The sequence below is a fragment of the Protopterus annectens genome, chromosome 1.part2 (assembly GCF_019279795.1).
Source record: "Protopterus annectens isolate FY-2018-M chromosome 1.part2, PAN1.0, whole genome shotgun sequence".
NCBI lineage: Eukaryota > Metazoa > Chordata > Ceratodontiformes > Protopteridae > Protopterus > Protopterus annectens.
Genome location: NC_056727.1, coordinates 881,487,094 through 881,512,743, shown reverse-complemented (window position 1 = coordinate 881,512,743; position 25,650 = coordinate 881,487,094).

Below are 25,650 nucleotides of genomic sequence, written 5' to 3'. Positions count from 1 at the left end.
GTGAAGTCCCAAGGCTATAGATTAGCTAGAATTACCACAGAGATGGAACCATTTTTGAGAAACCTGAACAACTTAGAGAATGATTTTCTAGTGAGAGGCTATGAAAGTCAGATGTTAAAAAACATCCTGGAACCCATTATTGAACTGAAAAGGACTGAAGCACCTTCACTCAACCTCCCCAGTAGAAAAATGTTAAGTAATCCCACAGAGAATAACAAATGCAAAAATAGCTGCATCCTGACATACACTTTGGATTATCACAGTATCAAAAATGTTATTGAAGAAAACTGGGACGTTGTCACAGGAAACCTTTTTCTGATTAACATCTTAGGTGAAGCCCAATCCTTTGTTTATAGGAAGGCCAGGAACATTAGAAGTTTTGTTGAATTTAAACCTAGCCCATATGAGAAAAACACTAAAAGATGTGAAACTAATTGTACATTTTGTATATTTATACAGCAAGGTATTTTTTATTGCCCTTATTTAAAGAAAATCATTAAGACCAGTGCAAGTGGTGACTGTAACATTACAAAAGTAATTTACAGGGCACAGTGCAATGAATGTGATGCATTCTATGTGGGCAAGACTGTAAATAAACTCAAGCGTAGGATTTCATTTCATCTGTCGGAAATCTGCTCTGGATGTAAAATAATGCAGTATCCAAAAATCTTTCTCTTCATAAAAGGCACACAGGTTTTAAGTTCCAGATCCTGGATTGTATAGACATGGGTGATCTTGAAGGAGACATCCCGAATATTCTGGAGAAACATGAACTCATGTGGCAATTAAAGTTGAACTCTTTTAGGAAGCCTGGACTAAACTACTACTGTTCAATTAAAAGTGCACTGGAACTTAGAAAATTGCCACATTGTTTACATTTATTTATTTATTTATTTACATTTGTTGACCGGGAGTGTCCGACTGGACGTAGGTCCATTTTCAGTGGAGGCCTGGGGAGAAAAGCTCCACAGTTAAAATAAACAGACAGTAGTTACACTGGATTACATAGTGATTAACAATTTAACATAGCAATTAATTACAAACATATTTACAGATGAAGAACATAGTACATCAGTAGGCAACTATAATCTTTATCTGCGAAGTACATAACAGACATTAACAAATGTTACAATAAGAAGTTCCTGTTTTAAGTACTAGGCTTATGAGCATCTGAGTTTGCTATAATCAAGGTAGTTAGTGGGGTGGAAAGAAAGGTAATGGTTGGATGAGGTGGGTGATATTAGAGTGGGAGTTGCAAGGGCATAGCCAGCATGTTTTTAGGTGTGCTTTTAGTAAAGTTTTGAAGTGGGTGCATGATGGTACGGAGATAATTGTGGGTGGGAGGGAGTTCCATAATTTGGCTATGGTGCAAGAGAATAGTGCTTCACCAGCAGAGTTATTGGCTTTACTGATCTGCAAGTGATTTTTGTTGCTGGATCTTAGTGGTCTGGTAGTGCAATAGGGTTGGAGTAGATTCTAGAGGGATGGGACATTTAGTGGATGGTTTACTAGTTTGTGGGCGAGTGATAGTTGATACCATTGAAGGAGGTGAGGGAGTTCAAGCCAGCCCAGTTCAGCAGTGAGAGACAGTGGTGACTACGGTAGGATGCCCCTGTGGCGAATTTGGCGATTTTGTTGAAGCAGGTCTCTAGCTTGTTTAGATCGCATTGCCTTAGGTTGGTATACATGACTAATTTTATTTTATTTTATTCTAACAGTTGGTTTTAAATACCATTTTAAATCAGTTGTAATTTAAGTGTATATTTTGTTTCCATCATCATACGTTTTTTCTTATTATTTTTTCTTTTTCTGGTCTCTTTTTTTCCACTTTATTCAAAAAGATGTGTAATAACAATACTAACTAATTATACAATTATATATATTTTTATAGATAGTTTTAGGGTTCTTGTACACAGACCTGAAGAAGTCTAGAAGAATGAAAGTGATCTTTGTTAACAATAGGTTATGAAAATAGAATATGATTTTAAAATTGATTTTTTACATGCAAAGTGTATATGTATATATTTATATATATTTTTGATTGCCAAATGGACTAAGGTTGATCTATTTCCAGCCATGTAGTATATTGTCTGGGATAAAATCATAGACTTAATAATCTACTTAATAATCTGGTTAAATAAGAGGTACCACATCATTATAAATTTTATTTAAAGCACATAAGGGTTATATTATTATGACAGCTACTATGTAGGGCAGGACCATCTTGAATGTCACTCTGATGGGGGAAGGGGTGTGAATTTAACATGTGTACCAATAACACTTTGTTTTACAACACAATAAACCACTCCCTTGCCTGATAAAAGGTATATATATATATATATATATATATATATATATATATATATATATATTTAGAAAGCTTGTGAGGAAACTGTTGCTCTATTTTTGTTTTACTTGGATTGCTTGTCTGTGTACTTAATAAAGTATTTTCAACTGGAAACAGACTGCCTGACTTGCTTGGATTACTTTCAAATACTTAGTAATTCTGTACAATTACATATTTTTAATTTTTTTTAATTTTTTAAAATTTTTTTTTTACTTAAGACGAGTTTAAGTTCGCTACTTCTACTACTTTTGTCTGATCTGATTAATATACAGTGATTAACTAGAGATATATGGACTAAAAATCTTCCACACAGAGAAGTTTCTTACACTGTTTTGCTTATGGCCATTTCCCTGTCACCATTGCAAAGTCAGTGTTCTTGTCCTCCATGAACAGACTCACTCTACATTTATCCTGCCGTTATTTCACACGGGTCTCTGGCAGCTGAAAGCTGAGGAAAAAACACTGAAAAGGAGAAGTAAATTCTTACCAGTGGCATGACATTTCTCTGAATGCTGACTGTACCTGATTGCAACAGAGTTTCACAATTCAGATATATTTCATTGCTATAGGCTGTATAAATGTATTTATCATTCTACGAATACAAACTTCTGTTTTTTATCTATATATTATATAAGTTTTGCTATAGATCATTCAAGTTGTCCAACACTGTTATCTGTCAGTATTTTGCTAAGCTATGGTGCCCACGAGATGATTAATGCTTTCTTTCCTAGTTTAAAACCAAATCTTCCGGTCTGATGTTGTCATTAGTATTTTTCTTGATTCTTAGATTCTTAAATCTGCATATAGCTGGTAAGAAATTTTAACTCCTTTACAATGAAACAGTAAACACACTGTCTTCTTGTCTGGGACCTGCTGTACTGTCTTAATTTGCAACAGTTCTATCCCTTGTTGCATGGTAGGTTCAGTTGGATGGAATATACCACTACTGCAAAATCACAGTCCAGGCTGAAATATTGTCCAGCTACTATGTGTTCTTCTTTGGTCTTAAATTGTATTTCAATCTGTTGACTAATCCATGCTGTACACACCCTACATTCATATTTTATTTCACTGTGTTATTGATGGAGTGCTAATACTTCCATGGTCATTCTGGAAGAAAGAATACTCGAGTGGCCCACAGAGAGTGCCTATTTAAAAATAAATAGATAAGTATGTAATTGAATTGAGAAGAAAATAATAATAAAGAGACCTGAGAGGGTTGTTTACCATTTTTGCTGTGGTGGACAGCATGCAGACATGAACTCTAGACTTACATAATATATGGTTCTCCAAATTGTGCTGTTACCTGGTTGTAGCAATGTGGTAGGCACAAAGCTAGCTGCTGAGACTTACAAAAATGACATTTTTATTCTTTAATTATCGGTAATCTATACTTTGGGTACCCCTTGCCAGTTCTGTGGCACATGGTGCTTCTGTTAATCATAATGTCAAGCTGGTAGGCTATAATGTACATTTTATACCCTCTAAAATTTGCTTGTCAACTGAGCTTCTTAAACTGATCAACTCTGAATAAATAACACAGTAACACAGGTACAAAGACACATAATAATACTACCTCCCTTCATGCTAGGGTGGCACACTAGCACAACAGTTAGGCTTGCTACCTCATGGCAGTTGATTCTCCAGCTCATTTCCTGACTGGATGCCTTCTCTCTGAAGTCTACATGTTCTCTTTGTTTCATCCTTGTTTTTTGTTGGTTGTTCAACGTTCTTACCACGTCACAAGGACATATTCTAAGTGAATTGATGACTTTCCAAGATGTGTGTGTGTGTGTGTGTGTGTGTGTGTGTGTGTGTGTGTGTGTGTGTGTGTGTGTGTGTGTGTGAGTGCACGTGCGTGCGCATATCCTGCTACAAAAAGGAATCCCATGCAGCATTAGTTTCTCTATTCTGTGCCCGTTTAATGTTGGGATAAGGTCTGTTTGCCCCATAACTCTGAATTAGACAAAGTAGGTATCAGAGAATTAATTAATGAATAAAACATACAAAAAGAAAAATCTGTGGTATCACTCAAAGTCTCAGAAAACCCAGTGTGCAACCTATGCTGGGTCGAACTGTAAAATACGTACTGCAAAATAATAAAATAGAAAATAGTGCGTAGTCCACAGTTGAGATAAAAATGGAATATCCTTTATTGAAACGCACACAAACAAGCGATTTTAGTTGAGTATAATGAGAAAAAGCTTTTTTCATTATACACAGCTAGAATCACTTGTTTGTGTGTTTCAGTAAAGGATATTCCATTTTTAACTCAAATGCGAACTACCTACTATTTTCTATTTTATTATTTTGCAGTACGTATTTTACAGTTCGATTTTCTATTAATGAACTAGGTGCATAACATAATTCAAGGAGTGAACTTCACACCCTCCACACTGTGAAGTTTCTTCTTGGTTTGTTTAATGAATAAAACATACACACAGCTAGCACATTTTGTCTTCACTGTTTAATCTGAATTTTAAACCAGTTCACTATTTTGGAATACTTCTTGGTTTCATGAATAACTCTAATTGTAATGGCCTTTAGCCATTTGCATTAATTTTCCTCACCAGTACTAAAGTCTGTGCTCACCCAGCCAAATAAATCAGGTTCATTTACTTTGAAGTTTCCACATTATACAGTAGAAGGAACATTCTTGAGGTCAGTATCAGAGTTAATCATTTCAAAGAAAGTGGTCAGCTAGGTCAGAAATAATGTAGGTGGGGATGACAGGTTGTTTTTTTTTGTTTGTTTTGTTTTCCAGCTTGTGTAAAGCAGCCTTCCCAAACAGGTAATATGTTCAGTTCAAGAATGTATGAAAATGTTTATATTGCTGAGGCCACGTACTAAGATGCAGGCAAATTGTACTGTTTAAATTAGATCTGCAGCTGCAAGGTGGTAATCAACAGACTGGGTGAACCAGGTGACTCTTGCTTGACACCGTAATCAGTATTGTATTCGAAAAATATTAATTACAAAAACAAAGGAGAAAACATACTAAAAAAAATCAGTTCATAAACATTATATAGACAGTACAACATTTATTACAGCTGTGAGATATGCATAATTCATGACCCTTCAGGCCCACTAGAATCACTATTTAACCATAGCCTACAAACAGGCTTTGTGCCGAATGAATGGAAGACTGCTACTGTTATTCCTCTGCACAAGGGAGGGCCATCCAGTGACCCTGGAAACTAAGAACCCATAGGCCTGACTAGTTTCATATGTAAAGTCATGGAGAGAATAATCATAGATTTGATAAATGACAACATAGGAAATCTTCAGACACTGGATACAACTCTGTTTGGTTTCATTAAGGGCAGGTTATGCCTACTCAGCCTGGTGAACTTCGTCAAGAAGATCATCAAAGCAATGAACGAGGGAAAGACAGTGCATACTGCCTACTTTAACCTGACCAAGACATTCAACACATTGTAGACAAGAACACATTAGGTATAAATGTCTACAGCTCCCATTGGGCAGCCAAGTGGCTCACAGATAGAACCCAAGAAGTCAGAATATGACAGTCTACCTTCACAAAAAGGCCAGTCACTAGTAGAGTCCCTCAGGGCTCAATGTTGGGTGTACTCTTTTTTGGTATCTACTTCTCTGAAGTCAAGGCTAGTGTCAAAGGCCTCTGGCTGACCAAGTTCACAGTTTCAAACTAGGTGCAGTTATTTAATCTCTCCAAGACACAAATACCCTTCAAGAAGGCAAGACACAGACTAATACATGGTGCCGAGGTCACAGAGTAAATCTCAATGCTAAGAAGTGCATGATAGTTTATTTTCGAAAGATGGCCACCCCCTGCAAATTACCACATTGAGAATATACCATTGAGTGCAGACAAAACAGTCAGGGATTTGGGAATGCATGTAGACCGTGGCTTGCACATTGACCATGATGCATCTACTGCAAGTTTTGTTATGTTGTGCTACTTATAAACAAAGGTATGGCATCTAGGTCCAACAATGTCATGGTTTTGTTGTACTTAGCTTTTATTAGACCAATCATATAATGCAATGCTCCTTTTAGTATGTATCTGACCAGGCATATGGGGCACCCACAGAGTTTACTCACTAAAAGAATACATGTGCAGACAGGCAACATGTCCTAGGCAGACCGCGTCAAGCTTTATCCTTAAACTCAGTCTTCTACAGGTTGCTGAGAGGCAATGTGTGCTTGGCCTACAAAGCATCCTCTGATACAGCCTTAAAGGGCATATTTCACATTTGCAAAACAAATAGCATCAGAAACACCCAATCCAGGGACCTAAACCTCATCTGCAATGTAAATAAGACATGCTGGAGGGGCAGGTATGTGTTTCAGATGCTGTCCCTTCTGTAGAACAGACTTACCATCCATGTGAAACAGAGTCCTTCTCTGCACCTATTCAGGTGTAACTTGAATCAGTGGATGGAAAATTGTACTTTACCTCTGGTCTGGCACCTATGTCTTGATTAGAGAGAGGTAACTTGTCAAATGCTTAACCAGTTGTACTAGAGTTATATATACCTCTTAAAAAACTATGGGACCAAAACCTGGCTAATACTTTTGGGAAGCATGGCTAGGCTTAAAAAGGCCCACTAGGGATAATAGGTTCATAAGTATTTACTAGGCTAAAGACCACAAGGGTCTTTTTAAGTCTAGCCATGCATCATAAATCTCTGACAAGCTTTGGTACCCTTGATAAGTGTAAGCAGAAGCTTGGGATATGAAACATTTGCAAGCAGGGACTGGGGAGATGAACCATTTACAGGCTGCCTGTGTCCATTCGAGACATAGGTGCCAAACCAGGGATGAATTTCCTGTTCCCCTTCCAGTTGTCCAAGTTACACTTAAAATTGGGTTAGGGAGAAACTGTGTTTCCCATGCATGTGAGGCCTGTTTCTGGGATACATACCTATCTCTCCAGCAGGTCCTATTTATATCACAGGCAAAGTTTAAGTCTTTAGAATGGGTAATTCTGGTGCTGTTTGTTTTGCAAATATGCAGAAGGTCCATCAGTGTTGGGTCTGACAATGCCTTTTATGCCAGGCATCAATTTCCCCTCAACAGCCTGTAGGAGACAGAATACAGGGATAGGGCTTTCAGACGGTCTACATATGACATGTTACTTATGCCCTGTATTCTTTTAGTGAGAAACCTCTGTGGACATTGCAGTTGTTGGATATGCCTGGCTAGGTACATACCAAAGGGAACATTGTACTCCATGATAGGTCTGATGAATGGCGAATACAGTAGAATAATGACTTCCTTGGACCTAGATGATCTACCTTTGTTTATAAGTTGCACAACATGGAATGATTTCATCATTACTGTAAACATGTGATGGTCAAAGGCTAGATTACTGTCTATGTGTGTCCCCATGTGCCTGACTAATGAGTCACTCTTAGGGGTGTGTTGTCAATATGATAACTACCGGGGGTGGATGACTTCCCAAAAGATACTATTATGCATTTCTTGGCATTTAGTTTTAGTCCATGGCTCTGACATCAGTTGTTTGTCTGTGTCAGCCTTTCCTGAAGAACATTTGTGTTGGTGGGGGATTCAATGGCAGCTCCTAATTTGCAGTCATCTGCAAATGTAGTCAGCCAGAAAACATTGACATTGACCTTGACTTCAGAGAAGTAAGTGCCAAAAAGGAGCGGTCTGAGGACAGACTCCACTTGTGACTGACTTCTTTCTAGAAGTGGACTCCCCAATTCTAACTTCCTGGGTCCTGTTGGTGAGCCAGCTGGCTATCACCAGATGACATTAGGGTCTGTACCTAACCTCTTGAGTTTGTCAACAATGCTCGAGTGGGGTATTGTGTCAAATGCCTTAGCCCGGTCAAGGTAGGCAGTGTGAACCCTTTTGCCGTCATCCATTGCTTTGGTGAGCTTCTCAAAGAAGCCCACCAGGTTCAGTACGCATGATCTGCCATTGATGAAACCAAATTGGGTTAGATCCAGTGTCTGGAGGTTTCCCATGTCATTACTGATCATTTCCATGATAATTCATTCCATGGCTTTGCATATGAGAGTAGTGAGACTTATGGGTCTGTAGCTTCCAGGGTCTGTATATGGCCTACTTTGTGCAAAGGGATGACTGTTGCTGTTCTCCATCTGTGAGGTGTGAGGCTTGTTTAGAGGCTACAGTTAAATAGCAATTCCAGAAGGCCTGATAGGTCATGTTTCGTGCTATTTAGAAGGCACCCTGAGATTTTTTCTGGGTCCATTGATGAGGTGATCTTGGCCTTAGACAGATCCTTAAGGACCTGTTCCTTAGAGATAGCAGGGGGAGTTATATTTGATGGCATTTCCTGAGTGAAGATTGAGGGTGAGAGGGGTAAAGTTAGAGCTGAATTTGTCAACCAGTAGGTTTTCTATATCTTCTAGCTCAGTATAGGTGTCTCCAATAACAATGAGCTCTGCATGCAATTGTGTATTGCCTTTGCGGTTCACCACAGAAATCAGCATTCTCTAGGGTAAAGAGAGCTTCTAAGGAGTGGCGTTTTTTGTTTAGACTCTTAACATTGAGCAGTAACACCTTTAGATTTCCTGGTTTTGATTTACAATGTTGGAAGTACCTTCAGTTTGGCATTGCCTAAAAAAGGCACTATGGGAGAGAACAATGTTTTAGCTAATATTCAAAAGCCTAGAGGGAAGAGATGCAGACCATCTGTGGAAAAGTAAAGCGTTCTGTTGACCATTTCCTTCCATGCTGATAAATATTGTGCCCCCTTGGAATGACACCAGAAACTACACCACTTATTAAAGTCAGTCATCTTTTGTTCATATTGTGGCATCTTCGTTGGAGAATGTAAAATACTGGTCAATGCTAGGCTCATACCAGCCTGGGACACATATTCCAAGAGCTCCATGATGTTTCTCTTCATATAGCCTAGGAAGGTATGTCTCAGGTCATTTAGACCCACAAGGACTATGACTGAGTCATACTGGTACTTGTGGTCCAATGACCTGAGTGCGTGTGTAATGTGGCAGATCTTGGCCTCTGATAAGCAACTGACAGTGACTTTTTCTTTCCTCAGTCTGGTGAGAGGGACATCAGTGTATCTCAGAATGGAGTTTCCAATGACCAGAATGTTGGTGCCTTGCCTTATGGATTTAGAACAACCTGGTAAAATTTAGAAACTGTTGTTGCATAGGTTCATAGGTAGGTACTAGGCTATCGGCCCAAGGGTCTATGTAAGCCTAGCCAACAAGGTTCCCTGGCTTACGCCATCCAAGAAAGTTATTTTCCTATATTAATACTACTGTTGGTTTAAAACCATTTTATGTGTAGCTCCCACTGTATTTCATTGTAGAAGTAATAGACTGCAGTTTTCCATTATACTACAAGATGGAGTTCCTTTTCAGGAATATAAAAGACAATTTCAAAAGTGAAAGAGAGGAGACTGGAACATTAGCTGAAGGAGGGAAGACTGAAAGACTAGCTGAAGGGAAAATAGCCTTGCAACATGACTGGATTTTTTCTTCTAGTGTTTTGGGACAGAGAAGTGAAGTAGCGATTTGTGTCTGTCTCTTGCTGAAATCCTGGATGATGGTATTTTGTGGATTCAGGAGAAAAGTCTGAAACCAGTAATTCCACGCCTGCATATGAGTCAGCAAGAAAAGGAGTTCACTTGGGCCTAGTGCAGAGATGCCATAGATGACTACCAGAGTTCTGGTGGGTGATTTTCCATTTTTCTCGTCAGAGGAACTGCGGTGCCTGGTCACTGGGATATTCTCGACAGAGGGGTGAGAGGCTTTTGGCTGTCATTTTTATACTTTTATAAGATTGTGGATTCCCTCCCTAAATGCTTTGTGGATTACAAATAGCTGGGATCCATATGAGCTCCAACCTTGGGCCCCATCATGCCGGCAGTAGAACTGTAAGTCGTCACTGGCCAGTGAACAGGGTACAATAGAGTGCCTCATAGTTGGTCTGTTTAGATTGATCTATGGAATAGAGGGTGTTAGTACTTTTGTCCTAAACACTCTTTATTGCTAAATGACATTGCATTTTCTCATATTTGTATTGTTGCATTATAAATCTTTATTGCTAAATGACATTGCATTTTCTCATATTTGTATTGTTGCAATATAAATCTTTATTGTTCAGTGACATTGCATTTTACTCATGTTAGTACTGCTGTCTTCAAGAATCTTTACTGCTCAATGACATTGCATCTTTTTCATATCTGTACTGTTGTATTATAACCCTTTTTCCCCTCAATGACATTGCATCTTTTCCCTTGTTTGTATTGCTGCATTATAAAAGCTTTACCGCTCATTGATATTGCCATCGTGTGCATGTTTGAATGTCAAGATCTTTTCTGTTGAGTTCTGGGGAACAGGGTAAATGTATGGTTTCATTTCATGCATATCTCACTCTGCCTTACTGCTAACTGGTGCACTGTTGAAATAATTTGTTTGTTGTTGTGCTATTGCCCTTTAAACTAAAGTGTCACCTAGAACAAAATTTGTTATCACTGGCCACCTTCGGGTGTTGGGCCTAAAGAACGGGTGTCACCAGAGTCAGATAGGAAGGAACCCATATTTACTTCAGCTACACCTGCAGATGTGCTACACATGTTAAGTTAGTACCTGCGAATATGTACATATGCTACAGCTAAGAGTACATGCTGTTAATAACATCTTTATAGCTAAACACCTTCCTGGCTAAGAGTTCTACAGTTTCCAATCTTCCCTAAATCCAAAATGATGTGCCAGCTAAAAAATGGAAACAGTTTAATAAAATTAGCTGGTATTATTTTGGTATTATTGGTATTATTATTTGGTACAACCAAACACCCTAATACGGGGTGATTTCTACTGCCTGCCATAAACTGGGAAAACTACTCGTGTACCAACACCTTTTCAGAAACGGTTCTTGGAATTCATAAATTCCAACGCTCTGGATCAACCAATCCTTAGTCCCACCAGGGGCACTAATATCCTAGACCTGGTCATTACTAACATGGGAAATCGATGCTCCACACCTATGGTCACCCCCTCGTTGGTCAGGTCTGACCATAAGCTAATCACCCTTGACATCCACATCCCACCCCACCCCCCAATAAGGAAACCTCTGTAAAAAACTTCTCCAAAGCCAACTTCATGCTACTCAAGTCAGAAGTGACAAACTTCATGACACCCATGCAGATGGGAACTGAAAGTTCGATTGCTGAATCCTACACTAAAGCACTGTATGAGCACATCCACTCATGCATGAATCATGCCATCCCCAGTAGAACCAAGACACTCTCCACCAAAATAAGGAAGCCAATCTGGTGGTCCCTTGCCATAAACAAACTTTACAACAAAAGGAAGAAACTGTTGCAGAAAAGAGGAAAATCCCAGGATGCAAAAAACTCCCTTACCAGCCTCAGTAAGAAGCTGAGATCCCTCATAAAATCCTACAAAGCTAGTTACGAAAATAAAATTGCCAAAGATTCCAAAGACAACCACAAGGCATTCTATAGCTGTGTCAAGAATCTAAATGGCAATGCTCAGATCTGTTCTGAGCTACAACAAAATGGCATTAAATATACTGATCCCAAGGATATTGCCAATATCCTGGCAGATCGATTCAGTGCAAACTTCACTCCCCTCTCACCCTCTAAAGGGCCCATCTCAATAACAAATGATTGCCAAATTCCAGTAATAACGGCCACGCAGGTAAAAAATGCACTCTCCAAAGTTAAGAATACAGCATCCATGGGACCAGATGACATCCCAGGCTCTGCACTACATGAACTACAAAATGAACTGGCACTTCACCTAAGTGTCATGTTTAATCATAGCCTCACCTCAGGCTTTGTGCCCACTGAGTGGCACACAGCTACAGTTATCCCACTCCACAAGGGAGGATCCATCTTGGATCACGGGAACTACCGCCCCATCAGTCTGACGAGCCTGATCTGCAAGGCCATGGAACATATTATCATAGAACTTTTAAACAAAGACATTAGCAACCTTCAAACACTGGACCCCATGCAGTTTGGGCTCGTGAAGGGCCGATCCTGTCTCCTGAACTTGATTGACTTTTTTGAATCAGTCTCCAGAGCAGTGGGACAAGAGTAAGGTGGTCCACACAGCCTATCTGGACCTTGTCAAGGCCTTCGACACCATCCCCCACTCTGGAATCATAGATACTAAGCTGGGCATTAATCCCTATGTCACTCGATGGGTTGCCAACTGGCTTACTGACAGAACCCACACTGTAAAAGTAGCCGACTCCAAATCCATCTCCAGACAAGTGACAAGTGGAGTACCTCAGGGTTCAGTCCTGAGACCACTCTTGTTTGGCATCTACTTCTTTGAAGTACAGGCCAACACTAAGGAACTCTGGCTAACAACGTTCACAGATGACTGCAAACTGGGAGCCATTACTGAATCCCCAAATGATGTGGATATTCTACAAAAGTGCCTTACAGAAACAGATGCTTGGTGCCAGAGCCATGGGCTTAAGCTCAATGCCAAGAAATGTATAGTTATCCCCTCTGGGAAAAACATGTACCTGTGAATTACCACATAGGTGGCAGTACACTAAACACCGAAAGTGTGATAAGAGACTTAGGGACACAGGCGGACAGTGGTCTCACCTTCGATAACCACATCGCTACAACAGTTAGGAAATCCTTCTATGTGGAACACCTCATCACTAAGGGCTTTTCATCCAGAATAAAGGAAGTCATTGTCCCACTGTACTCATCCCTCATTAGACCCATTATAGAATATAATGCCCCATTTGGTATGTACCTCTCAAGACATCTGCATCAACTGGAAAGGCCGCAGAAATACCTCACTAAAAGAATCATAGGCTTAAAGCAGATGCCCTATGCTGACCATCTAAAAAAACTCCATGTATACTCTGTCGCATATTGTCTACTCAGAGGCGATCTCTGCTTAACATACAAGGCCATGTCAAACCCAGAGCTGTTGGACATGCTACACTTAAAGAAACCCCAGTCCCTCAGAGACACACGCTCCAGGGATCTAAACCTTGTCATCACAATCAACAAAACATGCTGAAGGGATAGGTTCCTGACCCAGAGACTCCCCAGAGTCTGGAATAGACTGCCCATACATGTCAAGCAGAGCGCCTCTTTGGCCCTCATCAAAAGGAACCTTGATGAGTGGATGGAAGATAGGAAATTCACCCCAGGGATCACGTCGGTCGCCCTGCTAGACAGGGGTCCTGGGAAGTAAACAGTGTGGGAAGAAATAGCCAGGGAATTGTTATGGCTAGGCTTGTATAGGCCCTAGGGCCGATAGCCTAGTACCAACCTATGAACCTATGGTAGTTAGTGCAGAGAAAAAAGGCTCTGAGTTGCTAATGAGCTTCTTCATGTAGTTCAGGGCACAGGATTCAGTTTACTCCATGTACTAGGTGAGTCTGATCAAATCACTTAACCAAATAGGTCTATCCAGTTACCAAATGAAAAATAAAATAAAAGAGACTGAAAGGATAATATGAGGTATGTAACTGAAAGAAAACAAAACTGAATAAATTTTTTTTTGAGTTCCAGCATTATATATATATATATATATTTTTTGAAGTGTCTTGGAAAGATAAAAAGGTTCATAAATAAGAAAATAGAGAAGGGGTGTGGAAGAGAAAGACATTGAAGCAGATACATTCAGCAAGTTTCTACCAGCCTTGGAAAATACTTCTCTAAGAAACTGTATAATCCATGTAAAGGAATATTTTACACATTGGAGGCATCTCAGGCTAGGAATATAAATGTAGCTTTTAGAATGCCTGTCTTTAAACAAGGACTTTACTCTTTAGAATAAACAAGAACTATAGTAGTTATTTACTTACTGAAGCAGCTGCCTACGTTTCTGTAAACAGACGTATTACTGGACACAAGGTCAATGACTCGCTAATGGTTGTTTCTGAGTTATCAAGAGTTAAAAATTCTAACGAAACACTGCATGCCAATAGTTAGATTGAGCTGTTAGTTCAGTGCACTCTGGTATAAATAGTAAACACATACACACACACACACACACACACACACACACACACACACACACACACACACACACACACACACACACCATTTAGATTTTTGGTATTGCCTAAATAATGAGACAAGCACCAGCTATATGTAGCCAACTTCTTCAAGCATGTATTTTACAGTGCACAATGATACAATACACTAGACCACGTGATATTAAATCCAAACTCTAGCACAGGCTAGTCAAATATTTCTACGATTGTTTTAAGTCGATATGCATATAAATATACACATCTGGTTGCAAAATATCACTGCAGCTTTCACACTACAGCTTCAGTGAACACATTACTAATACTGGAATGTCCTTTTTTTTAAGTGCAAGAGCCTTTTACACTTTTAAAACTTTTTATTGTCCCATGCAAAATAGAAAAAGACTTTGTTAGTACAGATATTTAATCATAAATCATAAATCACTGCTTCAGTTAAGCTATATAGTTTATGGGTCTATGCTTAATCATCGAACAAGAGGACTATTAGGTGAACACTGGACACTTATTATGTGGGGTGATGCACCCTGCACATCCCCACTAATTATATATATCATCTCCAAGATCTCACTACAGTGGTGAAGAGCAGGTGTCCTTATACCTAAGTTACCAATAAGTAAGTACTACATCCTGCTTCCCTTATGTTGACCAACTATCATCGTTTGATGTAAATCTTTATGTTGATCTGGCATTTCGATTAAAGGAAGCTTTGATGATTAGTGTTTGATGAAAAGCAGTTCGATGAACATGACGGTCGATGATTAAACATAACATAGTTTATATCCTGCTTAGGATGTTACAGCCAGCAGTCCTCCAAAGCCTTGGGCTACCTTCATCTGTACCCAGAATGCTGTTTGATGTTCGCACAAGCTCCAAGCAGAGAAAACTAGCAGCCTATATGGCAAAAGCTTCAGTACGTTCTTGCTGATTTTAGAGAATGCTCCTCTTCTGGGCTTCAGAGAATTGACAGTGAGATAACGGTCTTCCTTTGTTGGGCAGGTAAGTTCCACAGGAAACCCTTCCATAATATGTTATTGTCTGTGAATAATGTGGTTATTTCTGTGAGAAACCTTATTTTTTTCAAGCACCTTTGATGAATTATCACTTGTGACATAGTAGAATGTGAAATGTATGTTTTATGGGGCTGCCTGTTTGATATGAAATGTGTGTTTTTATGAGACTGTCTCAAAATTGACTGGTCTCTTCTATTTTTAACTTTTATTGTTTGTGTTTATTTTAAGCACTTTTGTAGAAAAACGTATGCTTATTTTGTAGAGCTTATACTGTTTTATTAGGGTCAAGTGTGCTTTCGGAGTGTCATTGTGTATTTTGCTTGTGAACACTATTTTTGAGAGCTTATCTGAAACTGACTTCCTCTAGCTGCACTAACAGGGAATCAGGCTCCTTTTTTGGCAGAATCATGGAGCAGCGTACTGGTCTTATGATTCTATCTTCTTCCAGATCAAGACAAGAGAAACTTGGGTCTATATTAGATGCATGAACGCTTAAATGTTCGAATCTCTAAAGGTCGACCTTTAGAGATCGAACAGTTGCCGCTCAATTCTTCAAAAATTAAAAAAAAATTCACAACTCAAAAAAAAAAAAAAAAAAAAAAAAAAACTAAAGGGTTTAAGCACCCCACCCCCCTCCTACTTTAATATACCAACTCCAAGATTGAGCTACTGTATAGGGAATGGGAAATTTCCCATTTCCACACTGTAGTTCACTGAAGTGCAATCTCGGAGTTGGTATAGTTAAGTAGTGGGGGAGTGCAGGAGGGGCTTGCCCCCCTGCTACAACCCTTACCTTGTATTTGTTTTTTTTTTATTTAGTTTTTTACAACTTTGAACGTTTAACTGTTCGATCTGTAATAAAGGTTGACCTTTACAGATTCGAACATTTAAGCATTTGTCGTCATAATATAGACCCAGGAAACTTTATGGGTGTCACTACCAACCCAATGGGCTCAGTCTGTGCCTCAGTCACTGATGGGTGACTCTGCTATGGCCATTCACATTGTTCTCCAGATCTCTCTGGTGTGGCTACCATGGACCAGGGAGTCAGCCACATCCTCTGTGGTTGTTCAGGTACCCTTGCAGGCATGGGAGAGACACTTTTGTTGGTCTTGGATGAAGGATTGGGAATGTATCCATGTGTAGCTGGGCTAAAAAATCTGGTCCCCATGCAGGAGTCAGTATCTTTCTAGGGATGTCCTCAGAAAAAAAGAGACAAAAGGTGAATCATGTATCTTCCTTAGACTGTTTTTTTCTGCAGATAAGGAAGAATTTATTGATTTTGCTCAAGGTTTATTACATGTATTAAAACCTCTGAAGAGCGACTGAAATGTTTGTGGAAAAAAAGTAATTTCTCTCAGTTTCTGATGATTCCCTGTCTGATGATCAGGAAAAGGACTGGGAAAGGTAATCATATTTTTTTCTGCCCAGGTATCTGATTTTAACTCTGAGGAAAGTGTTTCCTCTGAATCTCCTGTGGAGGAATTTTCATTTTCTGAAACTAGTTGTAGAATTGATAAGACATTTCAGTGGGAATAAACTAATTTTCTGACTTCTTTGAAGAAATACTATGCTTTATTAGAAGCTGAATTTACACAGCCTGCTGCAGTTCCTTCTTTTTTATCAGCTTTGAATGTTATTGTTGATCTTGATTGCAGTATGTCAACCTACATCTCCTAAAATAGCAAAGAAGTCTTTTAATGTTTTTCAGTCTTACAAATATTAGTTTTCTCATTCCAGATCTGGTCCTACACCTATTTCTATGTCAAATCCTGATGCAACAAAAGTTTAGTTGATGCTAATCCCTCTCCCTCTGACAAGGACTGGAAAGCTTTTGAAAGATTTGGGAAGATGATTTATTTTCCTGCTACTTTAGCCTTTAGAATTCTAAATTATCAGACTCACATATTAAAGTGGCTGTTGACTTCTTTTGACATTACGAGGAACACTGACAGTTTTCCCTTTTCAGAAAGTTAGTCTTCTTTGAATTCTTTAATTGTGTCTGTTTCTCAGGTAGCTAAACATTTCTTTAAAATGTTCTTATGACTGTGCTGACTTGTGTCCAGGAGAGCATCTTCTTCTTCAGCTATGAGAGGGTTTGCTTGGGTGCCTACATAGAATTTTTCTAACAATGTTAAGTCTGACATTGTAAATTCTCCTTTAGGTAAGGAAGTTTTGCTTGTTCCTCCTGGTACTCAAGTGCTGAAAAGGTTTGATGAAAGAGGGAAATTGATTGAAGGGTTACAGAGATTAAATCCTTCTCTAAATTTGCTAACATTTTTGCTGCAAACTCAGGTTCCTTTTCAAAAAGCAAAATAAACAGTCTCAACAGGCTTTGAACAACTAGACATACAAGAAAAAAAGGGCAGGAAGGTATGTATTAGAAGGAGGGAACATTCCAAAAAAACTACAGTCCAATAACACAGGACGACGATTGCACCCCCCCCCCACCGACTACCTTAAATATGTCCCAGATCTTAGCTACTTAATCTTCCTGTTTGACATGAGATTGTTTTAGACAAATGGGTTCTAACTATAGATGGCAATGGAAAAGCCTCCCTCCTTTCCAAGGGATCCCCCCACACATCCACCAAAGGATTTCCCTGTTTCCTTAGTCATCAACCAAATGCTTTCTCTGGGAGCCATAAAATCAGATCCTCCAGATCAGTGGGGAAAAAGTTTTTTTTTTCAAGAATTGTTCTGGTACCAAAGAAAGATCCCTCTTGGGAACCAGTTGTGGACCTTTCCTTTCTCAACTTGTCTGTGAAAGTTCCATAGTTGAAAATGTTGTCCCTATAAATTTTGTTAACTCTCTTACCTTCTCTTAGTTTTTTGGGTAACTCTACACTTGAAGATTCTTATCATCATATTTCTACTGCCACAGATTTCAGAAGTTTTCTAAGGTTTTGTGTGTCTTGGTTACACTACCAATTCACTTCATTACACTTTGGGTTATCTACTGCCCAAGGGTGTTCACAAAGTATCTGGCTCCTATGATAGCCCATTGCAGATTGCATGGTATTCACATTTTCCTTATTTAAAAAACATATCTGCAGAGTCTTTCTGAAAGTGTCAGCAGACCCTTGCACAGATAAGAAATATCCTTCTCAATCTAGAATTTCTGGTCAGATTACAAAAATTCTCCTTGACTCCTTTTCACAAGATAGCATTCCTAAGATGCCTTCCAGATATCTACATGCAAAAGGCATTCCTACTTCAAGAAAAAGTAGGCTGTATCTCAAATTGTTCTTGTGCTTCTCCATTCAGTCTAAGACTTCTGCAAGAGAATACCTCAGGATTCTTGGGTCCGTGACTTCTATGATTCTCATGATTCCTTTTGCCAGCTGACATAAAAGGAAAAATTCAGTGTTGCTGAAAACAGTCACAGACAGCACGTACAAAAACAAACAGGTGGTATCAGATTTTACCCCTCCTTACACAGTGGCCATGGTAGCTTCGGAGGTAACAGCTTAGCACTGTTTAACCCTACAAGCTTCTTACATTCTGCCAGAGCCAAATGTTTTAGTGGACAAGCTAAGCAGGGCCATGACAGACCCTCATGAATGGAAACAGAATGGGGGAAATAGAATGGGGAGAGGTCTTCCCAGAGTTGATCCAGTTGTGGGAAACTCCTCAAGTAGATCTGTTTGCCTCCTTTCAAAACAGACAACTGAAGAAATTCTGCTCCAGAATTTCTTGCAAGCAGGTCTAGAAAACTGCTGCTTTTTCATTCCTCTGAAAAGGAATGTTTCTGTATGCATTCCATCCTTTCCACTGATGTCAAGATTCATTCTGAAAGTTCAGAAGCACTCTCCAAGAATCATTGTGATGACTCCCTTCTGGCCCAGGCAACAGTGGTTCTCCCATCTTATGTAACCAGCCAAGGGAAATCACCATAAGCTTCTCACACAATGGCGTTTGTTACATTCCAGCCTCAAGCAACTACATCTTACTGGCTGAATGATTTAATTTTAATACCTTTAAGGCAATTTATTTCTGAGGATATGCACCAGCTGCTAAAGGAGGCAAAAAAATGCTACTAGTAAATCTTATATTAGTGAATGGAAAAGATTTGCTAGTTGGTGCCACACAGAGAGCCAGGGCTTTTGTACCATTTGTTTTGTCATACTTGTGTGACTTATTCTATAACCTTTCATATTCTTCTACCAAGGTTCATCTGTTGGCCATTTTAGAATGTCTGCCCATGGATCCTCCCCTTTCATCACAGTCTTTGGTCAAGCTTTTCTTGAATGGAGTTTAACGTATGTGTTCACGAAGAAAACTGGTGGTACCTACCTGGGATAATATTTTGTTTTGAAAATAAAACTTTTGCTCCTTTTGAAACAGCACATATGGTTAATTTATGTTTTATTACCTGGAAAACAGTGTTAATGATTGCACTGACATTTGCAAGAAGAGTTTCTGAGCTGCAGGCCCTTATTGTGGGTCAACTTTATCTGGTATTCCATAACTACAGGGTTTCTTTAAGATCAAATTACTTATTTATGCTTAAAAGTGGTTTCAGAGTTTGCATTGAGCTAAACCATCGATCTCCTGCTCTCTTTCCAGAACCTGGAAAAACAGAAAGAAAGAATTCTTCACACCTGGGACCTGCATAGGCAGCTCATGTATTATTTTGACAGAACTAAACCTTTCAGGAAAGCTAAACAGTTGTTTGTTTCTTATGAAGGTAAGAAAAATAGCAATCCGTGTCAAAAAGGACATAATAATTCACTTCCGGGCCAGTCAAAGCTCATTCTATGACAGTAAACAATAGCAGTGTAACAAGAACGCAGAAACTGAATAGTCTAAAATGGCCACAAAGTGTTAATGTGTGAAGGGAAGGTAGCTCGTAAGCATAAATATGTTTGCAGTATTAGAGAAGGATGTTAAAGAGCCAAGGGGGTTGCATGGGACACATAGAATTGACTTTAAAGAGCTAATGTGGCAACTGAGATTAAATGCAACACAGTGGTATGGAGTCCTGGACTAAATGACCATGTTTCAGATCAAAGTCTATTATGTTCTGCTAATTTTTAGTGATTTTTAAAAGGATCATTTTGTTATATTTATTGCATATATATTTTTATATATTCTGGCATGTGCTTTTAATATACATAGACATAACTATAATGTTATAAGATTTGATCAGAACATTTTATTGTTTATTATATTTTATTTACTGTGGTTCATAAAATATCTTATTTATTTATTCAATGCAATTTCATTGTGAGTACACCCAATTTTAGATATCAGCTTGCAAAATTTTATCCATCGATAACAGGTATGCATAGTACTTTCTTCTAGATCAAGTTTCAGATAAAGCTGAAAAGGCTGCAACACTACTAAATTTAAATAACTCAAACTTAGAAACATTAGAAAACAATATCATACCAAGTTGCAGCAATACTGGGAACATGACTATGCAAGATGAAGCAGCCAAGTTAAGGTCAAATAATAAGTTAAAAAGAAGAGCTTCAGGAGGGGCTGGAGATCAAGCCAAACTTTAAACAACTAACACTGGTGTGGACAACAGTAAGGAAAGTTTATTTCTCTGCGATTCTGTCATTAAACAAATGATTAGAAGATTGTCTCACATAAATTTTGTATAATGGTTTCCTTGCTCCATGGTTTGAAACTCATAGAGGTGCTCAGTCTTCTACACAGAATAATTTCAATCATAATACCTTATAGTCACATAACATTACATGCTGACACCACCTATTTACAAAACATACCTCGTAACTACATTTTATTTATTTTTTTATTTTATTTTACATTTGTTAACTGGGAAAAATCCGACTGGATATATATATATCCATTTACAGCGGAGGCCCAGGGAGAAAAGCTCCAAGTTATGAAAAATTTAGTAACAATAAAAATGTAGGTAATGGCATATCTAAAATTTAACAATGACTCTATTTGTACTACTTAAAAATGCAGGTTACAAGGATCTCTATAAGGTTAACAGTTGGGCAAGGACAAAAGTTATATATAAGTTACAAATAGATAGGAGATAAAAACATTATTGCTTAGGCAGTAAATATACAGGGAAAACCAGTTTTAGAGAGGTGTGTCTGAAGGATAAGAATTTAGAGTTAGAGAGTGAGGAAGATGAAATAGAGATGGTAGTATAGATTGGAGGAAATTATAAATAGTGTGAGGCAGAGTAGTCACCTAAGAAGGAGAAAAGGGAAACCACAATTAAGAGCTAAGTTTGGTCTAAAATGTTTATTGGTGTGTTTTTTTTACATGAAAAATACCATACTTGAGATAGTGGTTAGTCAGATTACTGTTACTCAAAAGCTCATATTTTCAATATTTGGCTAAGACAATTATGTTATGTCTATAATCTAGACATAATAAAACATTGGGAAGATTTTATTGGTGGCTTGAGTTTATATGGTACAGACAAAGATAATTTGAGCCACTAGGGCTCTTGAGAGGATTTTCTCTCTCGTATTTTCATCAAGTGTTATTAGTCCTTTTTAGGAACAGGAGTAAAGGACCAAATCTTAAAAGAAATGTTGATAGAGCTGTAAAATGTTACTATTACAATGTACAAAGTTTGGGAAACAAAGTGGATGAGTTGTATTTTCTTATACTTCATGAATAAATCAAAATTGTGGCCATAACAGAAACATGGATTACCTCATATATGTCATTACAGAATTATCATAGTCACAAGTATATTATATCCAGATCAAGAGGAGGTGGTGCCTTGTTTGTTGTATACCATTCATTCCCATCTGTCTTGGTTGTATCTGATGAAGAAAGTTAAACCTTAGTAGTTGATGTCACTTTTTCACAGAAACTGTTAGATTTATAAGATGCTATCATATATCCAGTGTGAATAAAGTCACACATAACTTTATCAGCTTTTTAGATACTCTTCTTGAGTATAAAACTACTACAGGATTGTAAAATTGCTACAGGATTTTAATTACCCTAACATCAACTGGGAGGACTCAAGTTCAAATAATACATATGCCAGGTATTTTACTGACATTTTGAGTTTTCACAAGTTTACTCAATTAATAGAAGAAAATGCTATGTGCAAGTCAATGCTAGATTTAGTGGTAACAAACTCACCAAATCTAATTACAGATTAGTAACAGATCCAGTGGGTACTTTTGACCACAATTCTATATTTTTCAACTTAAGCAAAGAAGGAACAGACTGATGCAGAGTTAAGAAATATAACTTTGGCCTAATATATAGTATTCGAAATGAAGAAGAAATCAATAAAATTGACCAGATAAAGTTAGGTGATTGTAAAGACCCAACAATTGATTACTCAATTGTGTACTATATATTATGAGAAATAGTGTTCAAGCCAATGTATCCATTAAGGCCATTTATTTGATAACTGATATCAAAGTGGTAGAATTGGAAAGTGTTGAAATATATAAGAGAAAAAAAGGACATTCACAGGTTTTAAAAAATATATTCCTCAAGAACTAAGTCCATATTAAATGCTATCACTAAACAATTTATAGATTTGTTGAAAACAGAGGTTTAAAAATAAACTATGTCAGGTTAATAATGAAAATGGCTTACTATTGCTATATTAATTCATTTAGGAAAACAAAATCCAATAATATATTTAAAGGTTAATGGCAAAATAATCACTGACATAAAACTTAATGGCCACAGAATTTAATTATTACTTTTCACCTGAGACAGTAACTGCAATTTCCAGAAAAAAGATAGCAAATTTTGGGACAAGTAACCAATGCCCTACAATTACTCAGGAGCAGATAAAGAAAAATACAGCATGAGACCAAAATGCATTGTAGCAATATTAATCAAATCATTAAACTTATGAACTTTCATATATATTAAGGCAGATTTTTGATGTTGTGCTTAATTTCATCATGTGACTTGGAATGTCACTATTGATTGGTTAATTCATAATGCATTGTGGAACTTTCTTCTTATTTAAGATGTGTGTGTGTTGTGGGAATTAACTTTTGTTCTGTTGAAGTCCTGGGTTTTAGGACACAAGTGCTCAACTAAAGTTTTATTAAACTTATTTATTTTTTTGAACTGGTTGTGTCTGTTTTGGACTATTCCAATTCTTGTTATGCTGCTGATGTTTGCTTGGTTATTAGTTTCTAGCATTCTTGCTTGGTTACTCATTCTTCAAGAGCCTCAGATTTTTATATGGCTTTTTTGAAAGTGATGGGCTCTAGAAACATTCTAAAGACAGCTAATTGGTCTTCTATACAGAAATTTACAAAGCTCTACAAATTAGGTTCCTCTTCCAAGTCTAGAACAAGCTTTACTTGCACCATTCTGCAGGGGCTCCTGGACCCTCATCCTTTTACCTCCCAGTCTGTGTAAGCTGTGGTATTATACCCATATAGCTTAGGCTACTGCAGCATTGCTTTATGAATGAATGTAGTACAGCTGTGCAAATAAAGTTACAGTAACAGTAGATATTTGATTAAATGACTGCTGTAGTAACCACTCCCTCCATCCCCCATTGTGTTTATGTTTATGTTAGGGTAAGGACTTCTATGTCTATACCAAACCTTACCTTTCTTATCAGGACTTTAGACTCCATTTTACAGTTGGTAAGAAAGTCCTGAAGCATTTGATGCCCAGACTGATGTCTTTCTTTTGGTGGAACACATACATCCAGCAGCATGGGGTCCAGGTGGAGGGAGTCCAAGGTTTTGGAAGACTGGATGGCTAGTATATCCTAGGTAGGATATAACCATTATAGCTTATGCTGCTGCTGCAGTAATTTAATCAAACATCTATTGCTACTGTAAGTTTACTTACACAACTGGTCCTTATGATATATCTGTCAAATGTACTTCAACAATTACTTTTCAGCACTTCCTATTGTATATATCTTAATGGTTTCTTAAATCTTCAAAATTTGAGTATTTGAAGGAGTCTATGGCCTGCACTTCTGATGCTGTTGTACTAAGAACTGCTACAGAAACATTCCCTGCAGAAAGTTTTTAGGATGATTTACACTCGGATGCACACTTCACTGCTCATCCACTATTAATTGTGTAAATGATTCAACTGGAATACATGCTGGATATCTCTCTTGATACTTCTGTAACTTCCTGTTGGCTGAAGTCATCTAACACACAACCTCTGTTCTCAACACAGTCAGTATAAGAATTATCAGTTTTGAACAAATTTCTCAAGGTTCTTTTCAGCCGCTTTATGCCCACGGCATGTACAAGAAAAGATCTAATTTGCTTAAACTTTACAATCCTTCTAGTTATTTTTTCATGGAACTCTTTTGCAGTCTTTCTCTCCCCTCCTTTCTTCTCTACAAGAAACATAACCATCTCTATATTTGTTTCAGTCTTTCTTTCACTCAAGTGAAGATTAGAACTCATGATTAAAAATAAAGTGGGTATTATGCACTTTAATCTGTGACCTGTCAACAGATGAGCTGCCAGCCTTGTAAGGGAGCATTTTTATATTGCATCAAAGCTAGATGTACCTGCTTTTAACAGTCACTGTTAATAGTCTGAACTTTCTCTGTGAGGTTTTTAACTGGTTGAACTGCCCTGTTGAACAATGGATTGCAGACAATGTGGTGCAGAGGCCACATATTAAAACTAAGATTACTCTGAAAATCTCTTGAATTCCAAATTTACACTCTGTGGATCAGTATCTTAAAGGGACAATCCTAGAGTCTACAATTCTGACAAAAAAAAAAAAACTTGTCCTGATACCTCTCATTTGTCACTACCCACTTACCATGTCATCATCAACCCTACTTCTGGTTTCAGTTTATTTTATACAGTTCTGTGTTCATTCCCTGTGTTTTACACAATTAACAATATTCAGTTCCTTCTGAAGCTTTCAATCCCTGATCACTGGGAAACAAGGTTATTCAATTTTTGTGTGGGTTTGTGGTGGGGATGGTTAGGCAAGACTCTCACAGTTTACTTTTTATGAGCTCGTCAAAAATCTTAATTGTGCAGCTCTTTGTTTCCTTTATTAATTCTGCATAGCATAACTGTGAACAGTATAGTCAAAAGAGTACAGTTTAGTGAATTCATACTAAATTGTAGCGGTCTCCTGAAATGTTCCCCTTAATCTGCAGTAAAGCAATCTCAGAATTAGTACGTATAACCACACAGGTTGGTGTACTGTACAGCCCCCCCATTGTGACAGTAAGTTGTGGATTTCATTGTTTAAATTCATTGCTCACGTCACACATGTTTTTTACAGCAGGTCAGAAAACCATTACACTTGGCTAGTATTCAGAGATAAAAAAACAAACATAGAAATAAGAAGACTCCTGAT